The following is a 21,375-nucleotide window of genomic DNA, read 5'->3' on the forward strand; positions in this document are numbered from 1 at the left end:
TATTTTCTTCTCCAGACATCAGCCTAGCCCATAGCCATTGCTTAGCCAAATCCCCTCCTGTGTGGCTTTACGGGAGAGAAACAAACCCTGGTGGGTGGGAATATATTCCTTTCTGTAGCCAGGACAGCCAGCAACATGTACAGAACTGCCATACAATCCTGATCGTGAGACAGTGTGAACAGCTGGGATTCATCCTATAATACCAGCACCATCAGAAGGTGGCAGTCTTCAGGGACAATGACCATCCTAACCCTGCAGAGCTTAGCCTTTCCTGATTACTGACTGCTGGGCAATCTTTTCAGTTTGTCCAAATCCACCATCAGCTTAATGATAAGCAAGAAATATAATAACATCATATGGCGGATCCTTTCATTATCTGTAGCATCTGTGAGGTCATGGGGAGGGCCATCCTATACAGATTCCTAAACTATGAAGAGGGAGAAGTGGGATTTAAGGGAAGATAAAGATGTGATACCAACTCCAGATAAGGTCTGCTGCAATGAATCATGCACCGGTGTGCTTTGGTCAACTTTGAATTTCCACTTGGGAAAAGATGGAAACTGGAAAGATTTTAAAGGGGAAGAGAAAGAATGGCAAGAGGGTTTTGTTTGTTTCTTTGCTTGTTTTTCTTTCATCAGAGAAAGAAAAAAGACTGAACAAACTGCGTTTCTTAAAGACGTCTCAAGAAGATATGTTATCAGTATTCAAATATGTAAAAGACAGCTGTGAAGTAAAAGGGACCAGTCAATCTGTCCATCATGTCCCTGCTATGTTGGTGAGAAGCAGTGAGCTCAAACTGCAAGGTATTACTTCAGTATTTGTATGTATTAGACTACTTTCCAATAGCAGTGAAAATGAAAAACTGTTGTAGCCTGCCTAAGAACAGAATGAAGTCACCTCCATTAGCTTTAAGAACAGACAACACACCATCTACCAGAGATGGTACCAGTAGAACCAGATCTGCTCAGGGCAAGGCAGTGGGCTAGCGACCTACTCAGATTAATTCCAACTTTGTGAACTGAAATACCTTACACAGTTGAGGCCTACTTTGTTATCACACACAACCTACTTTCATGATTAGCTTTAGCAGTTTGATGGCACCAGTCAGCTTTATGGAAATCTTGAAGTGGAACACTAGTATCTGTGTGATTATTAATACTTTCATAATGATATTTTGCCTATCACTGTTGGTTTATTTGTTCATTCCTTCCTCATGCACCCCTATGCTTGTTCTGTCATGTGTATGAAATAAAATCACATGAAAATTCGTAAAACTCTTACCTTATCCTCTTTCAAATCCCTTTCAAGGACCTATTTCTCCCTTGATAGTTCAGTGCAATACCTTTCCATTAGCTAAGTAACTAGCAGAAAGTTCTCTAGGGAGCAGCAACTAGCAGGAAGTTCTCTGGGGAGCAGTATGTAGTGCACAAGCAGAGACTTTGGTTCAGTTCCCTACTTCACATGCAATATCGGTGTCTCTTTGAGTCATAGCTCTCCATAAAGAAACCAGGGGTAACAGTATCTCCCTGCAGAGATTGACCAGAAGATAAATACACTAAGGTCTGTGTGACAATATAGGATCAACCACCGTAAGACCTTCTGATTGAAAGCTGTACATAAAAGCCAGGTATTATTACCATTTGTTTTGCTTTTATTCTCACCATGGCCAATTCATCTTACGCCTTTTGTGTACTTGACTAGAAAATGGTCTGTAATTTTCCTGGGGCAAGAATTGCACTAGTTGCAATGTGGTCTCAGCTTTAGGTTAGGTTTCTGGTATTACTGCAATATAAACAGCTGTTCCGGCAGTTTGATAGTTTGGTTATGGAGTTAAATTTCCCCCTGTGAGTAATTTGTATACTACTTTCTGAATTAACTCATGCATATCTGCATTTAACTATCTGCTGCTGTGGAGGCAGTCTTTAGGGAACAAACACAGATCTCTCGACTGAGTTTCCATTCACATTGTTTACTGAAGTGCTGGATATAGCTGGAGGGATTTTAAGTCACTGTTATCTAAACCGTTCCACATTGTGAAAGGTTTGCAGGCAGACACTACGTTCATTGTAGTCAGCTTCAGATTTTGCTAGAATCTTTCTCTGCATTGCACTCATTGGTAAGGAACAATCATTTGTAATGGGCTCATTTATTTGATCCTGATCAGAGGAGGTTGCAAGTCAAAAATAGAATATAATATCTGATGAGAAACATTTATCACTACCTCAGAACCTAATTCTCAAAAAAGTTCCGTATTAGTTTTCAGGTGTGTGCACCTGGAGATTTAACTGAGGGGTCTTTTCTTACTGTGAGAATGAAGAGTTCCTGGCAGCACTGTGAATGCATTCCTCAGCTCCCTTGGAAGGACGGCAATCTTCATGAAAAGGAGTAGGAACATAATATATTGGCAGATCATGAGTCTGCTCTTTCTCACCATTTGCCGGAAGTGAACCACTGATGTATTTTCAAAAAAAATGTCTAATTGGTTCATATAAAGTCTAACTGATCAGTAGAAGTACTAAAAAGAAAACAGCAAGCACAACAATGTTGAAAGTAATGTAATTGTGACAACAAAGGGAAATACGATTTCAGTAAAAAATCCAGCAGATCTACAAGGCAGTAGTTTGAAGCATGCTAATTGTTGCCAAGCCAAAGCAGCAGGATTTACTGTTCCGTGAGCTTTCTTTCCCACACACCTGAGTGAATCTGAAAGTGTGAGTGGGATGCAAACTGCATTGCAGAAGCAATGAGAAGAGCAACCTAAAGAATCCACTGTTTTCTAGAAAAGATGGAAAATGTTTGTTTTCTATGACATGAACTAGTTTTTCCTACACTGGTAGAAAACAATAGAGGCAGAAGAGTTAAGTAAAACACACTGAGCTTTAACTTCTAATTGCCATGATTTCAGCAGGTAAAGAGCAAAAATCATGGAGCATCAAAGCCATTGAGTCCTTTTATAGTTTAAAAGTGACAGGAAAGAACGATGCAGAGGTATTGTGGGGTATTATAGATCATATTTTGTGTAACAATAACCAGCGATCTTCTGCACCTTGCGTTAGACAGTTCTTCACAAGGTAAAGTTATCATGAGTTAGGAGTTTAATATGCTATCAGTAGTGGTAACTATGGCAAGCAGACAATGTAGCTTCAAACAGAAACAGAAAAAGCAGTTAAATTTACAAACAGATAAACTTTAATTCAAAAGACTTGAATGACCAAGAGAAATGTTGACAGTACCCAAGAAAAAGGTTATGTTAGTACAAGGGATGCCATCAGGGGCCTGGCGGCACTACCAGACCTCACTGGCCCTGACCAGCCTCACTTTGCTGTAGCCTGTTTAGGAAAATCCCTAAAGTGAAAATGATTAGGTGATGGCAGAATATTAGGGGGAGATATCACATATGCTTTATCTGTTCTGATTCTTCCAGATGTCTGTTTGTGGCCCGCATCAGAGACACAATACTCTGCAGGATGGACTGTGGTCTGAAGCAGCACGGGGATTCTTCAGACCTTATCCCTGACAGGTTTTAAAATATTAGCTTAAATATTTCATGCGTCAGTAAAATGCCATTTTTCTCCTAGATACACTAACTGAAAAATACCATTTTGAAACAACTTCCAAAGGAACACCACTACATTTTTCTGTACATCGTTTGGAATGACTATACCGTAATTAAAATGCTCTTTCTCAGATTTTTAGTGTACAGCAAAAGTAAGGGATTTCTTCATAACAGATGAGCAGGACATGAACAGAGCAAAAGAACTATTTTTTTTTTCAAGATTCTTCATTTCATGGGTCTACTTGCAAGGTTAAAACAGAAAAAAACGCCTACTCAAATAAGGTGTGTTTTAGATGTTTCTCTCTCCAGTCCAATTCAGATGTGATTGACACTAATGTATGAGGAACACCTTTTTGTTCTGTATTTCTACAGCCCTGTACAATAAGCCAGCACCTACAGAAAAGGTGGGGTTTTGGCTGTCCTAGGAACAGGATGGGTGTGGAACATCCACAGCTGAATCATGAGCTCAAAAGAGGCTTATGAGGCAATAGATGGGGTAAAAGGGCATAAGCCTTTGAGCTCGCCTCTGGATTAGTCATTTTATTCACCAGAAATGTAGAAAGTTTACACCTGTTGATGAACATGTCATTCAACACCAAGTAATTCATGCCCTGGGAGGAGTTTTGTTGATATTTGAATGAGCCCATAAATTTTCCTGAAAGGAAACAATTTGTCCAAGATTTATCAGGTTTTGTGCCATTTTTACAGTCAACAGAGACCCTGAGGGAAAGGCAATGCATCCATCCATCCACCCGTCTATCCATCCATCCATCTACTACCAGCTTATAGCAAGAGGAGGCTCAGGTGGCTGAACAACCTAGAAATATGTCTATATCTGAACAAGAATCATTGAGAAGCAAGTGCTAAATCCTTGTCAATGATGTATTAAAAAATGCATATTGTGAAACTTTGTGAAACTGCTGCAACTTCACAAAGTCCTCTGTTATGACCCAGGGCAGAGTTAGTATATTCTTGTTATCCATGTATTAATAATATATCTGGATCTATTTTATGTATATTGTATTTTGCATACAAGAAAAATACTTGCTCAATAATTAAATATATGCATGGATGAGTTCATGCATTAATTGTTTCAAGGCAGGCCATTGCAAACTGAGTAAGAGACATTTCTATTTGATTACTCTGTTAGCTTCTGGTAGTAAATCCAGATAAACTCCACCACTGGTAACAAGAGTGGCAGATAAGTTCGTAAGTTTACACGCTCTGCAAGTTCCCAATGAATTCTTATTTCACTTTCTTCATTCTGCTGTAACGACAGTCCTGGTGCATCCAGATAACTGAAGGGAATAATGGCAAACTTCCTAGAAAACTCTGTGCAGAGATGTGCATCCCTGCCCTGTTTCAACCCTTCCACAATGCATGTCAAAAGCCTGTCAAAAGAAAAAGCTTTTGTATTTGTTTACTGAGGCAATTCAGTAAAACCAAACATAGTTACCACATACGGCTTCCTGTGGCTTTGTTGGTAAAAGTAAGCATAATTTGACATTTACAAACATTTAGCTTTCAAGGTGTGCATCCCAAAGAAGCTCAAGTGTGGTTTCCACACTCTTTTTTTATTGCCCCAAGACTTTCTCTCCTTCTCCTTCTTTAACAGAGCTGTCAATTAAAGTGAAATGCAACTGCCCAGCATGACAAGGGAGCCTCTATGGAAACTATTTGCCTCCTCTATGCTTTCTTGGCTGTTGCAGCTCTTGTACACCTGCATTTTATCTTGGTGACTTCATTTCGTAACTATTCTCAGTTCCCTTTATTTGCTTTCAGAACATCCATTTTTCATTCCAGCTTTATGCCCTCTTTTGGAAGAGTCTGACAGGAAGTGTTGCAACAGTGAAAATCCATTTTTGAGAATGAGCGTTGTCATAGCTTATGAATTTCTCCTGAATAGAGTTGGCATTAATTCATAAAATGATGATTCTCTCCTCATTCGGGTAGTTATGTGTGTTTGGAAAGGAAACATGCTTTCCTTCCTATGTTTTCCTGAAACGTATTGCTTTGTTAGCAGACAGTAGAGAAATGTTCCATGTAGAATTGATGCAGGAGAAACTGGACGCAGTGCACACTAACCATGTTCAACAATTTGCCCTGACAATCCTGTATCCTGGCACTCTCCTGTCACCTACGTTCTAAAGAGTATGGACTGTGAGATAACTCAGGATACAGCTAGGATCTCTACGTACATCACACCTTGAGGGGAGACACTGGAAGCTAGATTGCATTATAGCACTTTGTTAAATAATCCAATCTAAGTATGCAGTTTGATGCGCTAAAATTCTCTCAATCTGCCACAATTTCTCAGAACTTCCAAAAAAGAAGAAATTACCTAATAATGGCACATGCTTAATTCTGTATCTCCTTTGCTTATATCCCTAAACATACTGTTGTTGCTAAAAAACATTATTTTACCTCCTCAGGCTATACAGCATACAAATTGTACTGTGGAAGGGAATGTTGTGTATGTTTTAAATAGAAAGTCAATTCTCATGTATCTTTTTGAGAAGTCTGCAGGTATGACAAAAGCTCTGCTATGCCTGGGTAAGAAATAACACCTCAGGAGGAGGAGAAATACAAGGGTATGGAAAGGGCTGATGGTGCTGGAATGCAATTTAAGTCTGTTGGATTTTTACTTGTTTAATTAAAATACAAAAAAAGCGCCAATGAAGAGTCTAGTATATTTGTGCGGCTCTTGACTGAGTCTTAGCACAGAATTCTGTACTGTGGAAAATTATCATTTACCAGATAACTGTAAAACTTTTTGACATATTTCAGTTAAAGATATAACATTAACTGTTGTGGTTAACTCAAAAAAAAAAAAAAAAAAGGCAATGGAAACACTTCCTAGATCAGAGAGCAAGGGAGCTTAACAAACAAGTCAGCTACTGCAAATCCAAATTCAGAGTTTAATGAGAAGGAACAATTTCTTCTAGTGTCTATTACATTTTAAGACAATTACCCGAGTGTGCTCTAGGGAATACCAAGGTATACAACATCAGACACACAATTAAGCAGTGTGATTGTGTAAACACCATATTTGGGACAGGAGAAGTGTTTGAATACACCATGCAAAAACTATTCCCAAATGGAGGCTGATGAGTAATCATGTGAGTCTTTAAAATAAAATAAAATAATGTTAGCTATATTTGAATCAAGTGTTTGATTCTATCAGGGTTCCCTTCACATAATTCCATTGTTTTAGCCACTTTCCACTTTTTATGTGAGACAATTGATATTTTTTCCCTCTGCTTAAAATCCAAGTTTTTTCCATGATCTTTATGGAAAGAGACGTCAAAGGAGAATTAAGCATCTGCAGCTTAGAATAAGAGAAAACTGTTAACATTGTCTCAATATTATCTATATTATTCTCATATGCTCCTATATTTCTCCATAATTATCTCCCACACAATAGTACAATTGTCCTATAAAGGTAGTTACTAATGGAAAGTTAAGCTTTTATAACTAATAAAAAATAATGTTATTAAACATCTGAATTTCCCAGTGCACCTTGTGAAAATTGTAAGGACAACAGTACGTACAACTACCCTGAAGCCTCTGCATTTGTTCTTATAGATGTAAGCACCCATATCCTTTTATACTTCAGATCCATAGTCTTTCAACACACAGCTGGGAGTGAATATTATCCCTGCCATTAAGGTCTGCTGCGGTGCTAGGGGCATGGTTAAAGCTGTGTCCTAACATCCTATGGTAGATCTGCAGTTTATGCAAGGAGCTATATGCGCTCTTATCCATACAGCCACAATTAACCTAACCTACTGTACTTGTACCTTTGTATATATATATACATATGTATATGTATATACTGCAAAGTATCCTGCAGTGTTATATCTTCCCTCAGTGTTCACGCAGTAATTTCCTGTCCAGCCTTCTTTCTAGATTAGCCCAGTTTATTTTTGCATTGCCACATCAGAGGTACCTCCTGGCAAATCAAAGATGCTTTCCCAGCATGCACTAACTATATATAGGGGAATAATACATTTTCTGTTCATTTTTGGAGACATACTTCAGGACTGTAACTTTAAAAACATATTCAAGAATATATGCAAAAGATGATGAGAGTAGATCAGGCAAGTCAGGAAGAGTGTAGATGGAAACAGGCATGGTATTGGGCATCTAATGGTCTCTCTTCATGTGCTGTCCGAAGAGTGGATCGAGAGGACCTGGAGGCACAGAGCTGTGAACAGGGAACCTAACCACAGCTGGTGAGTGCAGCCCACCGCATGGTGTTGCACTCATGTGGCTAACCACAGCAGAGAGAGGGAATTTCCTGGTTTACATTCAGATACATTATCATTATACCAGTAGCGTACCATTTGCCTTTTGCTTTGAGCAGAAATACACAGCATTAACACCACATTTTCATCCTCCTTTTCCTGGATTTGTATCCAAGCTCTTCAGTTTTGCCCTATCTGAGGAACAAAAACAAGGAGGAGGAGACAGGCTGAAGTAGTAATAATAAGATCAAGAAGTAAATCAAGTTCCTTCTATGAAACAAAACAGATGTTGATTCAACCATAATTTAGGCTGGGGAGTGAAGGGCAGCTGAACAGAACATTTGTATGAGTGAAAGCAACATTGCTGCTTAGAGGCAAATCTGCTGCAGTTTTTAAAATACACTTTTAGCATCAGAGATGCTAGTGAAAAGGGATGATCTTCAGGATTTTGCAAATTACAGCACAGTATATTAAGAGGAATGAGTGGCAATTTATCTGAATATAAACTGGCTATAAACTGAAGCTGTTCAGCAGCTGCTCCACAGGCAGCAAAATTGTCTTTGTGATGACAGTGAGAGCCTCCTGGAGAAGGGCAGGGTGGACATTCATGGGTAGGAACCATTAAAAAGCATCATTACCTATAAGTAAGCAAGCACTGCTAAAGCATACTGAACCATATGAGACACTAAGGCAGTCTGGAAGGCTGTCTCCCTTTCACTTTCGGAATTACTGAGTATTTGTTGGTTTTAACTTTTTAAATTTTTATTTCGTTCCTTACTATGATGTGATTTTAATTCTTCTGCATATTGTAGAAGTTTAATTAAGTATATAAAATTAAAGCATAGCTTCAGCTTGTACTGCTGAACGTGCACCAGCAGGACACCTTAAACGCTCTTACTGCTGTTGCTTTGCCAGACCTGAGGACTCCAGTCTCAGGCACTGTCAAGCCAATGCTGTTCACCAGTGCTTTGTTTCAACAGAGAAATGTGGTGCATACAAGGGATAACAAAGGCAGCTCCTTTTTTTGAAGAACACAAAATAGATTAAGCTGGTCTCAGCTGAAAAGGATGCCATCAATTTAGACAGCAGCCTGCTCTTTCAGCTGAAAACGTGGGAAATGGAGCAGCACAAATGGGTGAACTGCTTGATTCTCCAAAATATTTGTGAGATAATTAATCTCTACTGCTTTCTCTGTGTGATAGGGGACCAGCTTACTGCTCCATTACATGCAATGATATCGTTGAAGAAGGTAGGCACTTTCAAATGAGTGAGAGAAAACAGAATTTATTTTCTCTGTAACACAACACTCTTTGTATGTTGAGAAGTTGAAAAACAAACTGTCCTTGTGTGCATGGCTCCTCAGCGCAGGAAGTTTAGGGGCAAAGGAACAATTGCAAAACAGAAAGTGGGGGTAAAGAAAGCAGTGCCAAACTTAGAGGGAGAAAGTAGTACTGTAAATATACCTAATGACTAGGCATAAAAAGAAGTACTGAGTGACTCCTCGTGTTCTTGTGAGCTGGAAGCAGCTTGGTGAGAAACCTCAGGGCAATCATTCCCAAGCCTGCTGGAACAGGGCCTGTTAAGACTCCAGGATAATAGTGTTGGCTCCCCTACTGGAGCACTCCCTCCTGGCTAATGTATGGATTAGTTTGAAGAGGGCAGTTAAGGATAATGGTACAGCCCTGTGACTGAGGGAAGAATAAAATCGTGATAATAAATTCAGCCGAGGGAGAGTTAGAAAACTGAGACATTTATCAAGACGATTGTCTTGCTGTGACAATAGCAGTACTTGCCCTGGATATCATGACATGAAGCAGCTTGGGCAACAGCATTAAAACTGCCCTAAAACATCAAGTTTTAGCTGGAATGGAGAGAGTGAGACTTTCGGTACACAGGACAGCAAGACACCACTGATGTGCCTATTCTTGAGTCACTAATCCGAATTTTTCTTATATGCTTATGGCTAGAGAACGTTTCAGTCATTCCTCCAATAAGATGTTTAAATTTCCTCGTGTACTGCTCAGTACGTCACTCAAACTCTCCAACAAAAGGATCCCTGCTGAAAGCACTGCTTTGTCATGCTGGATCTTTGATGGAGGCCTCGCTGATCTCAGAGCAGGAATGCACAGACATAGCACGTTTCTTCCGTAGAAAGCTTTTTAGCAATTGTTTGTTAATTAACTGAAGTGTGTATTTGTTTATTAGTAAAGTATTTTAAAACTTTATAACTTTAAACCATTTGTTTTCTACGTTAAACTTTTGTTATAATGTCAAAATATACTTTAACATAGCTTCTAACCAGTTTCTAAATGTTGTTTAAAATTTAAAAAGGAAAAACTAAGGGCCTCAGACTTCTTTTCCTGGTCATAATATGTATCCCATAATGTATCCTGCAATTCCTAAGCATCCCTGGACACAAACATCTCCCAGACTTCTGGAGTGCTGAACTGATTTGAATCAGTGCCTCTGCTGTGAGCTACTGATGCCCTCTCCTCAGCCCTGCAAATCCCTGCAGCAGGATCAGTGGTTCTGGCAGACTTTGCTGCCTTCAAATCCAGTACCAGAATGCCCTTTGAGGACTACAGATGCTTGCCTGCAGATGTGCCTGCCTTGAGTAGCTGACGGATTCTGTCAGCCACGTGCACTAACAGCAAGCTTCTGGCTGCAGAAGACAAATGGTCCCAGCCCAGGACCTGGGACCCCCCGGTAGTGTGGGCATCCCTGCCTCATGCACCTGCATGCAGGGCCTGAAGCTGTACCCCAAAATCTCATCTTTTCATATCTCCAACCGCATCTAGGGGCAGCAATAATCTTACATAGGCAGCATGTCTACAGGAACAGCATTTCAAATTGCACAATACTGAATTCTGACCTAAGGAGATCTGGTAAACTCAGCAGGGTGGGTTAACAAATCATTTCCTTATCAGAAAGAAATTACACAGCCTAAATGTATCATTTGCAAGGACTGTGTGGTATTTGTAACCTTTGCTTCCAAACGCAACAAGGCACAGCTTTCTTTTTACCCAACAGATGGCCAACTGCTCTTGGTTAGAGAAAATAAAACCTAAGCAGAAGCTTTCTCACTAACATTTATAGCCCTGCAGATGGACACATTGCAGGAAAGGCAGCTTTGTTAATAAATCAGAAAAACCTATAATAACTTTAAGTTCAAGGCCTAATCATTTTTTTTTCTTTAGACAACTTCTCTTGAGCAGTAAAATACATGCAAGGCCTCAGGGAGCTCAGGGCCTTGTTGTGTGCTCCAGGGATGAGTGGTATTTTACTGCCCTAAGGACTATGAAAGGCTGAAGTAACAGGAATGTTAGCCTTTGTACCACTGAAAAGCTCAGAAATATAAACCTTAATTACAGGAGAAAATATAAGTAAATGCTTTGAAGTTTTGCTCAATACAATTCTATCCACCATGCCCTGATCTTGTTCTCTGAAAGTTCTCTTTATTCACCAGGGTATTGAAGATTTGGGTAGTCCCACCTGCATTTGGTGACTGCAGTTCTGTACAATGCCTATGACTCTAGATGAAGTCAGAGGGTGCTCCTAGAAAGGAACGTGGAAATCTAAACTTGATCTAGTATTTTCTCCAAAGTTCACATTCTGGATTAACCCAGCAGCTCAGAGATGGTATTAGTACGTACAAGCACTCATCCTTAGGTGACAAGCTCATCTTGCATACTTAGTGTTATCCCTAATGTTTAGTCTCTCACTATCAACTTTTAGGCATTAGGTAGTTATCAGCATAGGCAGACTGGCAGGCACCTACCAGCATCAGTAAAGGCCTCACAATGACAAAATGGACTAGTTAATGGAAGAACAAACTTTCGTCCACACCCAGGACACCACACAGTCTAATCTAGCACAGCAACTGCTAGGAGACACTCAAAACCTGGGGCATGGGATGCTCAAAAGGCTTCAACTGACCCCAGTCACAGGCTTTGTCCACCCACATCTCCAGGAACTGAGGACAGAGTAGATGCCTGTTCTCTTCCCAGAGCTGCTCTACTTGCAGTAGTTTTCCCTCTTCTGCTTTTCCCTTGACCACACAGCTGTTACAGTGATATTTGATCACCAGGGAGGTGTATGTATGCCCCATCAGAGATTAGTGCACTAATCTCTGTAGTGCAGAGATTACAGATAAGTTTCCTGCTTTATTAGATATAATTTTCAGCAAAATTTGACTTATTGTTTTATTATTCTTACATGCAGCCAATTATTTTTTTCTGTCTGAGAATCTCTCAGATGGCAACACAGCAAAGAATACAGAGTGAGACAGTATGACTGTATGTTAGAAAACTAAGAAAATTAGCAGGACTCTTACAGGCAGATGAAGTAAATAAAATAGCATTAACACTCTTAGAGAAGCATTACAGACTTTGAAATGACAAAGTCCTTTTCAATAAGCTTTGTATTACTTACACACCAATGCAACGTGTTGTGCAAACAGTTTTAACTCTAATCTTACTGAAACAGGAGATTATGTAACCAGGCCACAATGCACACATTGCCTTTTGAAGGGAAGTGTAAAAGGCTGTAAAGTATTATGAAAGTGTTGTTACAGGAGTAAAAGCTCTTTAGAATCATTCTAACTCCTCCTTTCACAAGAGAAGGAAGTTGTTTAAACTCTGTGCTGTGGTATATTATGCATTTAAGCCATAAAAAGAAACTTTGGGAGATAGATATTGCATGCACAAATCATAAAGGGTGCCATAATCATTTGCCTTTCAGAGGTGGAAAATTATATTGGAAGTTATACAAACGTATAACAGAAATGGAACAGACTGAACAGTATCTAAAATTAAACAGGTGCCTTTCTATGAAAAAAAAATGGGCTAAGAAATGCCAAACAGGAAGAATGAAAGGTTTCTGGAAAGCAACTAATCTGATGGGAACTTCTGCACGAGTAAGGTCAAGTGTGCTTCCCTGCTCTGCCTCCTGCTAATGTTCTCTGCCATTCTGCCCTTCTACCACAGCATCTGTTACCATGATGTGATTTTACTATTTCTTGCCCTGCCCCTCGTCTCTAAACTTAGTTATTGATTTTTGGCACCCTTTTCCCTTTCATGCTTATGTTTGTTTCAGGCAACAGCAGCTGCATGGAATAAATCCTTTGGGTTTTATAGAGCCATTGTTCAAAGCTGTTTTAAGAGTGTTACTACATGTTTGCAATAGTAAACGACAACATAAAGAAACTGGAATTAATAATAATAATAATAAAAAAAAACATAATAAAAAGGCAGAGCTATATATTGCTATACAGTGAAAACAATTGGAAGTATGCATGTACAAATCCACTTCTTTGATTAGCATGTCATGAAGGAATCATCATTTTTAGAGGAAGAGCGTGCAACACTTATTTCATCCAGCAGTGAATAAACACCACAGGGCAGAGATGTTAAATTCTTTTTCTTCATTTTGTAAGTAAATGTCACCTTAGGTCCTCTTTCAACCAATTAGCCAGTACTCTGTCGCATACTGGAACAGCCACGGGGATGATCTAGCTATGTTCAGAAGACAATTGTTCCAAAGGGAGAGATATTCCAGCTAAGAATACAATCTACCCTCTTTTCTATTATATACCCTTCCTGCAGAAGAGAAGCGTTTGGCAGACAACTACTCGGGGAACACTACACCAGCTCAAAGGCTGCCTTACAACACAGCTATACCTGGGAGTCCATATTGAACCTCACTGCTGGAAAAGGAGAATGGCTGGGCTGTACCAGAATTTTCTCTGTGGTCTTTGTCTTTTTTTTTTTTTTTTTTTTGACTGGGTTAGCCAAAAATCACTAAAAAATGCTTAGAATCGATGAATTCAGAGTTATCAGTGAGATTTGCTATTTTAAGGATTGTTTACCATTTTACAAGAAAAGAAAATGACAATAAATATCTTTTGATAACCTTGCATATTCCGCTAACATAGCCAATTCTATTTTGAGAAAAGCCGCAGTATATTGTGTGCATTTTTATATTAGCTAGAACTTCAGAACACAAGATGGCAGTGTACATTGTAGTGAATTCAGGCTTTTAGCTGCTCCTGTTACTCAAACAGAACATATAACATTTTATTCAGTCATATATTAATCTGATCGTGTAATTGCAGTATTAGAAATAAACCTAAAAGTATTTATCAACAGCAGAAACAAATGCAATTTGCCAATAAATGAATATTGCATGAACAAGTGTTAGGTAAAGCTTAATTCAAGCTTTTATCGTACATAACAACACTCTGGAGACATTAAAGCCTCTTATGGAACTCCTCAATTGCAATAACAAGAGAGTATCCCTTTATGAAGGAATGGAAGCTGGCTCAGTCACAAGAGCTTCAGAGCAAAATTGGCTGCTGGGGAAAAGAACATAAGAGAGCTGGCAGCCTAAAATATGTAAAAAGCTCAGGGCTCTCTGAGGAGCACTGTAGACCACTGAAATGGAACAGACTGAACAGTGTCTAAAATTGAACAGGTGCCTTACTATGGAAAAAAAAAAAAGTGGACAACTGTTTGGCATGACAATTCAGAAAAAAAAATCCACTGAGAAGCACTGAATTAGAGGAATAAGTCTCTGGCTGAGGACAAAATTGCTTAAACAGATACAAGGAGTCAGACCTCTCTGTACACAACTTCAGTTATGCAAAGTCTCCCTGAGTACAAGTGGCCAAACAGAACTGCAAAAACAAACTTTCTCTGTAACTACTTGCTACTCTCTCTTCTGAGGTTGAGTTGAATGTTGGAGTCAGCAGGTATAGCTTGAAAGTTGTCTTAGCTATCTTTCTGAACTGAATTACTAGTTATACACACATCAACATATTAGAAAGGCTTGCTACATAGTAAAGAAAGCCTTAAGAAAAATAGCAGCATTTCAGAGTATAAAATCATCATGGAAAACATTATCCCCAGGGGATGTGTAACACTGACAAAATTCCAGGCAGCCCTGCTTTCTCCATAGGCGTTGCTCAGGTTACTTTACCTCCCTACATCTAAACTCACAGTGCTAATGACAAATGAGGCTGACCTGGATCATCAAAACTCAACACCAAGTTCCATCATTTCTGGATACAGCTCTTAATTTAACGTAGTTATTTTGAATTAGATTACGAAAATGTATAATATCTCTCAGATGACTGTGTCATAATTACTTCACATTTTTCTCTCCAGAATGGGGATATTTGTAATCTTCCATTTTACTGGACAATAGAGAATATCAAAGCAGTGTGAGTGGAGCATGGCATGCAGAGCTTGGCCGGCATTTTTGAAAGAAGGTGGAATTGGGAATGCTGGTCCACAAGTCTACTTTTCTTGTAGTCATCCGTGTGTCAAAATATCACCCTGTTCCCAACCCCACAATCACAGCAGTTCCAACAAAAAGTTGTCATACTTTTCATGGTGGTCCACTCCTGTTGTTACTTCAGTTGTTGCTTGTTATTGCCTTATGTTCCCACACATAAATCATTGGTTTTATTCCAAGACTTTTTTTCCTCTCTCTTTCTGAATTTGCATAAGATTGCATTTGGCATTGATTCAGGTCAAATAATTCAAACATCATTTTTTGCCTGGTATTTAAACTAAGGCTGGGTGTGGGCTCATGACTAAAATAAAGTGTCTAACCTAGCTGTTTCAGTCACCTGGTCTATTTATCACAGTAGATTACAGTATGTGTGGTATGCACAGAATTATGCATGTATTTCTCAGCCATCTAAAATGGAGGATAAATTGAACGTGTCATGGTTTTAGGGCAGTAATTTATATTGAGTACAGGGCTTAGAATGGACCCGAGCCAAAACCTCAGATCTAAATTACCCTGAGTTCCAGGGAAATTTTAATCCGAATAAAAACTTCACAGCTGCTCATTATATAATTAAGTGAACCAACAAAAGACCGTTTCTCAGCACTCTCAAACTAAAGCATTTACATCCACATTTAAACTCTGTGGCTTCATCCATGGATGCCCTATACTGACCCTAATCATGGAAGTTCTTGTATGTAATTAGTGCCTCTCAGATTCTGCTGTTTGATACAACCATTCTGAATGTTTCAGCTGGCTTTGAGAAGATCCCCATTATGTATATTATTCTTTAACCTAATGGTATTTCCTCTCTGGGAGTATGTTACAAGGATTCACAAATTAAATATTTTTCATGTATGAACTATTGAAGTTGGTCTCACGGCCTCCTTTTCATTTCAGGTTCTTATTCAAGATTTGATTTTCAAGAGTATGTCTTCCTTTAGCAACCATGGGAATTAACGTCTGAGTTTCTGTGAATGCACTTGGGTTGTCCAGTCCGGAGAAAAGGAGGCTGAGAGCCATCTTCGCTGCTGTCTGCAACTTCCTGAGGACAGGAAGCGGAGAGGGAGGTGCCGGCTTCTGCTCCTTGGGAACAGACGGCAGGATGCACAGCAAAGGCACAAAGCTGAGCCAGGGAAGAGTATTCCACTCCACTCCACTCCATTCCACTCCACTCCACTCCATTCCATTCCATTCCATTCCATTCCATTCCATTCCATTCCATTCCATTCCACTCCATTCCATTCCATTCCATTCCATTCCATTCCATTCCATTCCATTCCATTCCATTCCATTCCATTCCATTCCATTCCATTCCACTCCATTCCATTCCATTCCACTCCATTCCATTCCAATTTTATGTTATTTGTCAGACCACATAGACACACAGTGAAATTTTTTCTTTAGGTAAAATAGTTCTTACTTTTCTATTCAGAACTAATCCTAAGATAATCTTCTTTTACGAGGTATAACCAATTTCCCTATAATCAAAGATAACCTCCACTCCCCTCACAATAAAATTTTGCTCTAAGAGCCCTCCCCATGAATGATCCCTTCCTCCCCAGACTTTCACAAAATCATCTCTTTGACACAGCCCTACATAAATCAAAATTAATTTATTTCCTGCAGTCCAAAACAACTTCTTCCCTCCAAAATAAATTCTTGTATGAACATTAAATCCTAATTACACTTGCGAATTCAGGAAGCTGTGGCGCAGCAGAATGATAGCAGTCCTAGAGGCACTGTAACCTGTTCATTTACTGAAAGCATCATCTCTCTGCCTTTCATCAACGCATAATGTGAAAGACTAGGTCTGGTCAATGAGGGCATGGAGCAGGAAATGTGAGTGGGCAGGAGACTGCTACCTCTTCGTCCGGCAAGACCGAGACTCCAGCTGGGGCTGCAGGCTTTAGAGCTGTCGGGACTGGGGGTGGCTGGGATAAAGGATGCTGGGGGTTAGTGCCGCCCCAACATTCCCCAAGTCAGCACTGATTGTAATAATTGTTAAAAGTAAAAGGCAATACATTTAAAATTGGCAAAAGTAATATGCCTATGAAACATGCTGGCAAATGGTATCGCTGAGGCCAAGTGCTTAGCAGGATTTAGTAAAAGGTTATACATACATATTCATACATTTATGTGGGGAATTAGATTGGACCCGATAAAAATTCATAATGGATATAAATGTTCGCAGTTCAGGGCATAAATCAGCCACCAGCCTGAGGTTAGAAAATAACTTCCCCTACAGTCAGGTTGTTATATAATTATCCATTATACTGGTGGAGGGGGGGGGGAGAAGGGGTTGAAGAATAGGGCAATTTCCTCAGCGACGTCTGGGAATTACTATTGTCAGACAACTAATTTAGATTTGATCTGGTATGGAAGTTCTTATTACATCAAATAATGTAATTTAGAATTAAAGAATATGATTTATTTTTTATTTCTTACTCTTTATGTAATCAAGTTCATGCCTGAGGGTAACTGCAAGCCTTTCCCATATAAGCAGGCCAAAGTTAGCGAAATGTACTCTGCTGTGCTTTCTCACAGAACCTCCTTAAAAACAGCTTCAGATTTTCCAAGGAAGTCAGGCAGAGTCCCAGGAATTCAGTTTGTTGAGATGCTAGCCAACTAATATAGCCAACTTACTGGCTATATTAGAAGAGAAAAATTTCTGTTCTTGAGCTACAGTAAAAATCTCACATCCTGAAACGTCCTTATTTTTGTTAAATTTGTTAAATTTGGAGAATAACATAAAAAGACTGGCAGAGCTCCTCAACATCACTAATTATAGCACTTAGGCTACTCTGTGCCTGCTTTTTCTACTTGGTATTGTCAGCACACCTAAGCAAATCATACGTGTTCCTACGGACTTGTTTACATCAAGCAATATCTCTTCAGCTCTCTTGTTGAACTTACAAACTCTGAAAGCTAACATAACACACACTACACTCTAATAGAAACATCCTTTATGACCTTGAAAACAAATGGTTTGACTGAAAATGGCTTGATTAAAACTTTATAAATGAATACAGGAAAACATTCCTGTGCAGGAATTCAGTGCAGGAGTCAAGGGATATTGGCTGCATTCTGCTATGGTTTCTAGAATGTATGTGCTACACGTACTGTAATTATAGCATAAATTATCATCACAATAGATGTGTGGAACTAAGGAACATTTATTAACAAACCATCTCACAAATTTTCATAAGAAAAAAGTGTGATACTTGGCATCAGTCTCTTAAGAGTTTCTGTTCCTAGTGAAGTAATACTAGAAACACTGCACAGCAATACACATCTGGAAGGTTTAGGACCACAAGCAACAAACATTTTGGTTTTATGAAATAAAAATCTTTCTGTGCAAACTTGTGATCTGTTCAGAGAGATTTATAAAAGGAATAGCTGAAGAGAAGGCAGCAGATGTAACATAGCAGATTTTTTTTAGTTTCCGTGTTCCATAAAAATCTTACTTGAAAAATTAATTCAAACTGGCTTTGATAAGAAAGCTGTAACTTCGCTTGCTGCTACAGACCACCTGTCCCCTGAATGCAGGCAAGCAGGCGTCTCCTATCAGCTGGGGTCCCCCCAGCTCCGTGCCAAGCGCTGTAGGTGTTGCTGGCACAACACTTTGCAGGCTCTAGTTACCAGGGTGTCCTCATTTAACACACAGGGTCTGCAGAAGCAATGCGACTGCTTTATGGCTTTCTCAGAACAAATAGGGCAACTCCCTTAAGCACAATTAACTCTTAACAGTGGCAACATTACCAGCCCTGCAGATGAAACCCAAATGAGGGTTATGACAGTATTGGGTGGGTCTTGTTGGGACCGTTTGACACCAGTCCTCTGCCAGTCACATATGCAGTTTTGTTGTGTCTCCTGCCTCCTTATGTCCTCCTGCTGCCACTAATGACACCCTGCCAGCAGCAAGCTATTTCCCCGTGAAGCTCCCAGGCTGTTTATAACCCAGCTGCCTCACCCTGCCAGCCACCAAACTGCAGCTCCTGCTCTCGTGTAGGGTTCTCCCTCTGGAACTTGGCTCACAGTACACTGGAAACCCCAGCATAGACTGGGAACCTCAGTACAGTGTGGCAAAGACACAGGATATATTGAACTGTGAGGAGGTGTTTGTGGTGTGACAGATATAGGTGTGAGGTCTAATTTTTTTAAATGTCTTCATTGCAAAAATAAAGTAAACTCTAGCGTGCGGCTGACGTTTACAGTTGTACTTTGTGTAAAGCTTCAAACACCAGTGAAGAGAGAATTAGAGACGAGGTGTAAAGAAATTAACACCCAAAAAGTAACAGTTTTGATCTAGAATAAGGCAAACTGATAAATACTGTACAGATAATCCAAAGTTTTCCAGTGAAAGAAATAACCTCAAAAAAGCATGAATTAGAAAAGAGAACGATGGGAAACTTTCCTTTTTCTCCCCCTGCAACTACAAGCAAGTTTGCACAGGATATGGCAAGGCAAAAGAACAATGTAATTTTGGCTCCATATGAGAAGCTGTAACAGCAGAAGGTTAAGTCATTTTCTTTATGTTTTTGGCCTTAAATATTCAGTTCCATCCACAGCACTATCAAAGAGACAAAGACAAATGAGAAAGAGTTCTGAAAAAAGCCAGGAAAATAATCAGTGGCTAGAGGGCCAGATTTATTTGGAAATATGTGCATCTGTTTAACTTGTCCAAGCCTTTAAGGGTGGTTAAGGCGAACTCGTATTGGACAACTTATTCTGGAACAGAGCACTTAGAAATACTAAGTTAAAAAAAAAGGTTAGCAGGTAGTGGGCTGCCAGAGATCCCAATACTGCTTTATTAGCTCTGCTTCTGAGCAGCTACCAAATCACTCCAGTAGCAATTCCTAAAACAATGCATAAAAATAAGGGTTGCATTTATATTCTGAGAAATGAGTTTAGTTTTTATTTCCTCAGAAACTCACTTTCAGAGACAAACCTCCCTGTCTCTACCCTACGTTTAAGTAAGTAGTAGGTGCACACACACACTCCAGTATAGTGCTGAGGATCACACTGATGGCTTGATATTATTTGACATTCAAAACACAGACTTCTTTCATAGCAAGGCCTATGTGTTACACTCTCCATATAGCACACTATATGGAGATGCTGATGGGTAGCAACACCACGTACATAATAGCATATTTAGGACAGGACAAAAAGATGTACCTTAAGCTAAAGAAAGGTTTAAAACAAACAAACAAAACAAAACAAACAAACAAAAAAAATGAGAACTATGCAAAATACTAACAGAAACATCATGACTCCAAGGATTCTGCATCTCTGACCATTTCTTTTAGACAAAGGCATGGAGGACACACTGATGCTGGAAGCAAGTCTGTGCAAATTGTTCAGACTATTACCTACACTGCCTAGCTCAGAGTGAGACTGGAAAAGCATTCTTGGGCAGAACAGCAGTCTGCCCTCCTGCCTGTGCCAGCCTTCACAAATACGAGCATGTTTAGAAGTCTGCACCCCACCAGATCCATCAGGACAGGCTTGCCACTGACAGCTGCTGATAGTTAACAGGCTGTCTGCATAACAGTCCTGTGGACAAGAAGCAGAGCATCCTGTGCATGTGGCTGCTCCAAGTGCAGCTCTTTCAGAACAGCGTGAATAGTCAGCAGGCTGCTTATATTTGAAACATTGTAGGTAAGAATTGCTTGCTGGGTTAGCAGAACACATGGGGCATGACAAGAGGGTGCAGTAGTAAACAACACATTATATTCCCACATCATGTGACTATCAGGAGGAAAAAAAAAAAGTGGCTATAGAACACCCAGATTCTCCCCTATTTAGCAAACACTTCTGTTATAGCAGGGGATATACTGAGTTTAGAGAGTAAGGTCTTCTCTAGCAAAGGATTATGAATATTATCACAGATTAAACACTATTTGATTTATTAATGCTATTTCTATAGACACATCTAGTATACTGAAATATTTTGATAGGGCAGATATTCTAACCAATGCTTATCTTGTCTTTGGCATCAGAAAATGCAAGTCAAAGAGAACTCAGTAACTGTTCTTACTTTCACATTTTCTATTTTTGGGGGGTGGAAGGTGCAACAAAAAAATGTGAACAATTATAGTATGCATTTGTGAGATGTCTAGGCTCTCTGAGTTCCTGAGAACACGTGAAAATTGAAAGGGAAAGATGAGCAGTAGCTGGGTCAGCACACTTATGACATAAAGGTATTCAAACACTTTGAGGATGGTGGTGAGTTCAATAGCTTATCAAACATGGGAGTCTTACTACAAAGCACGTGCT

General features: G+C 39.5%; 1 protein-coding gene across 1 annotated transcript in view; it reads right to left on the bottom strand.

Moving 5' to 3' along the window:
- AGPS (alkylglycerone phosphate synthase) overlaps window positions 1–21,375 on the bottom strand; it is an 83,799-nt gene that overhangs the window by 56,346 nt on the left and 6,078 nt on the right. The gene's annotated exons all lie outside the window — the stretch shown is intronic.

The sequence above is a fragment of the Anser brachyrhynchus genome, assembly GCF_964034855.1.
Source record: "Anser brachyrhynchus genome assembly, chromosome: 7".
In the NCBI taxonomy this organism is placed as follows: Eukaryota; Metazoa; Chordata; class Aves; order Anseriformes; family Anatidae; genus Anser; species Anser brachyrhynchus.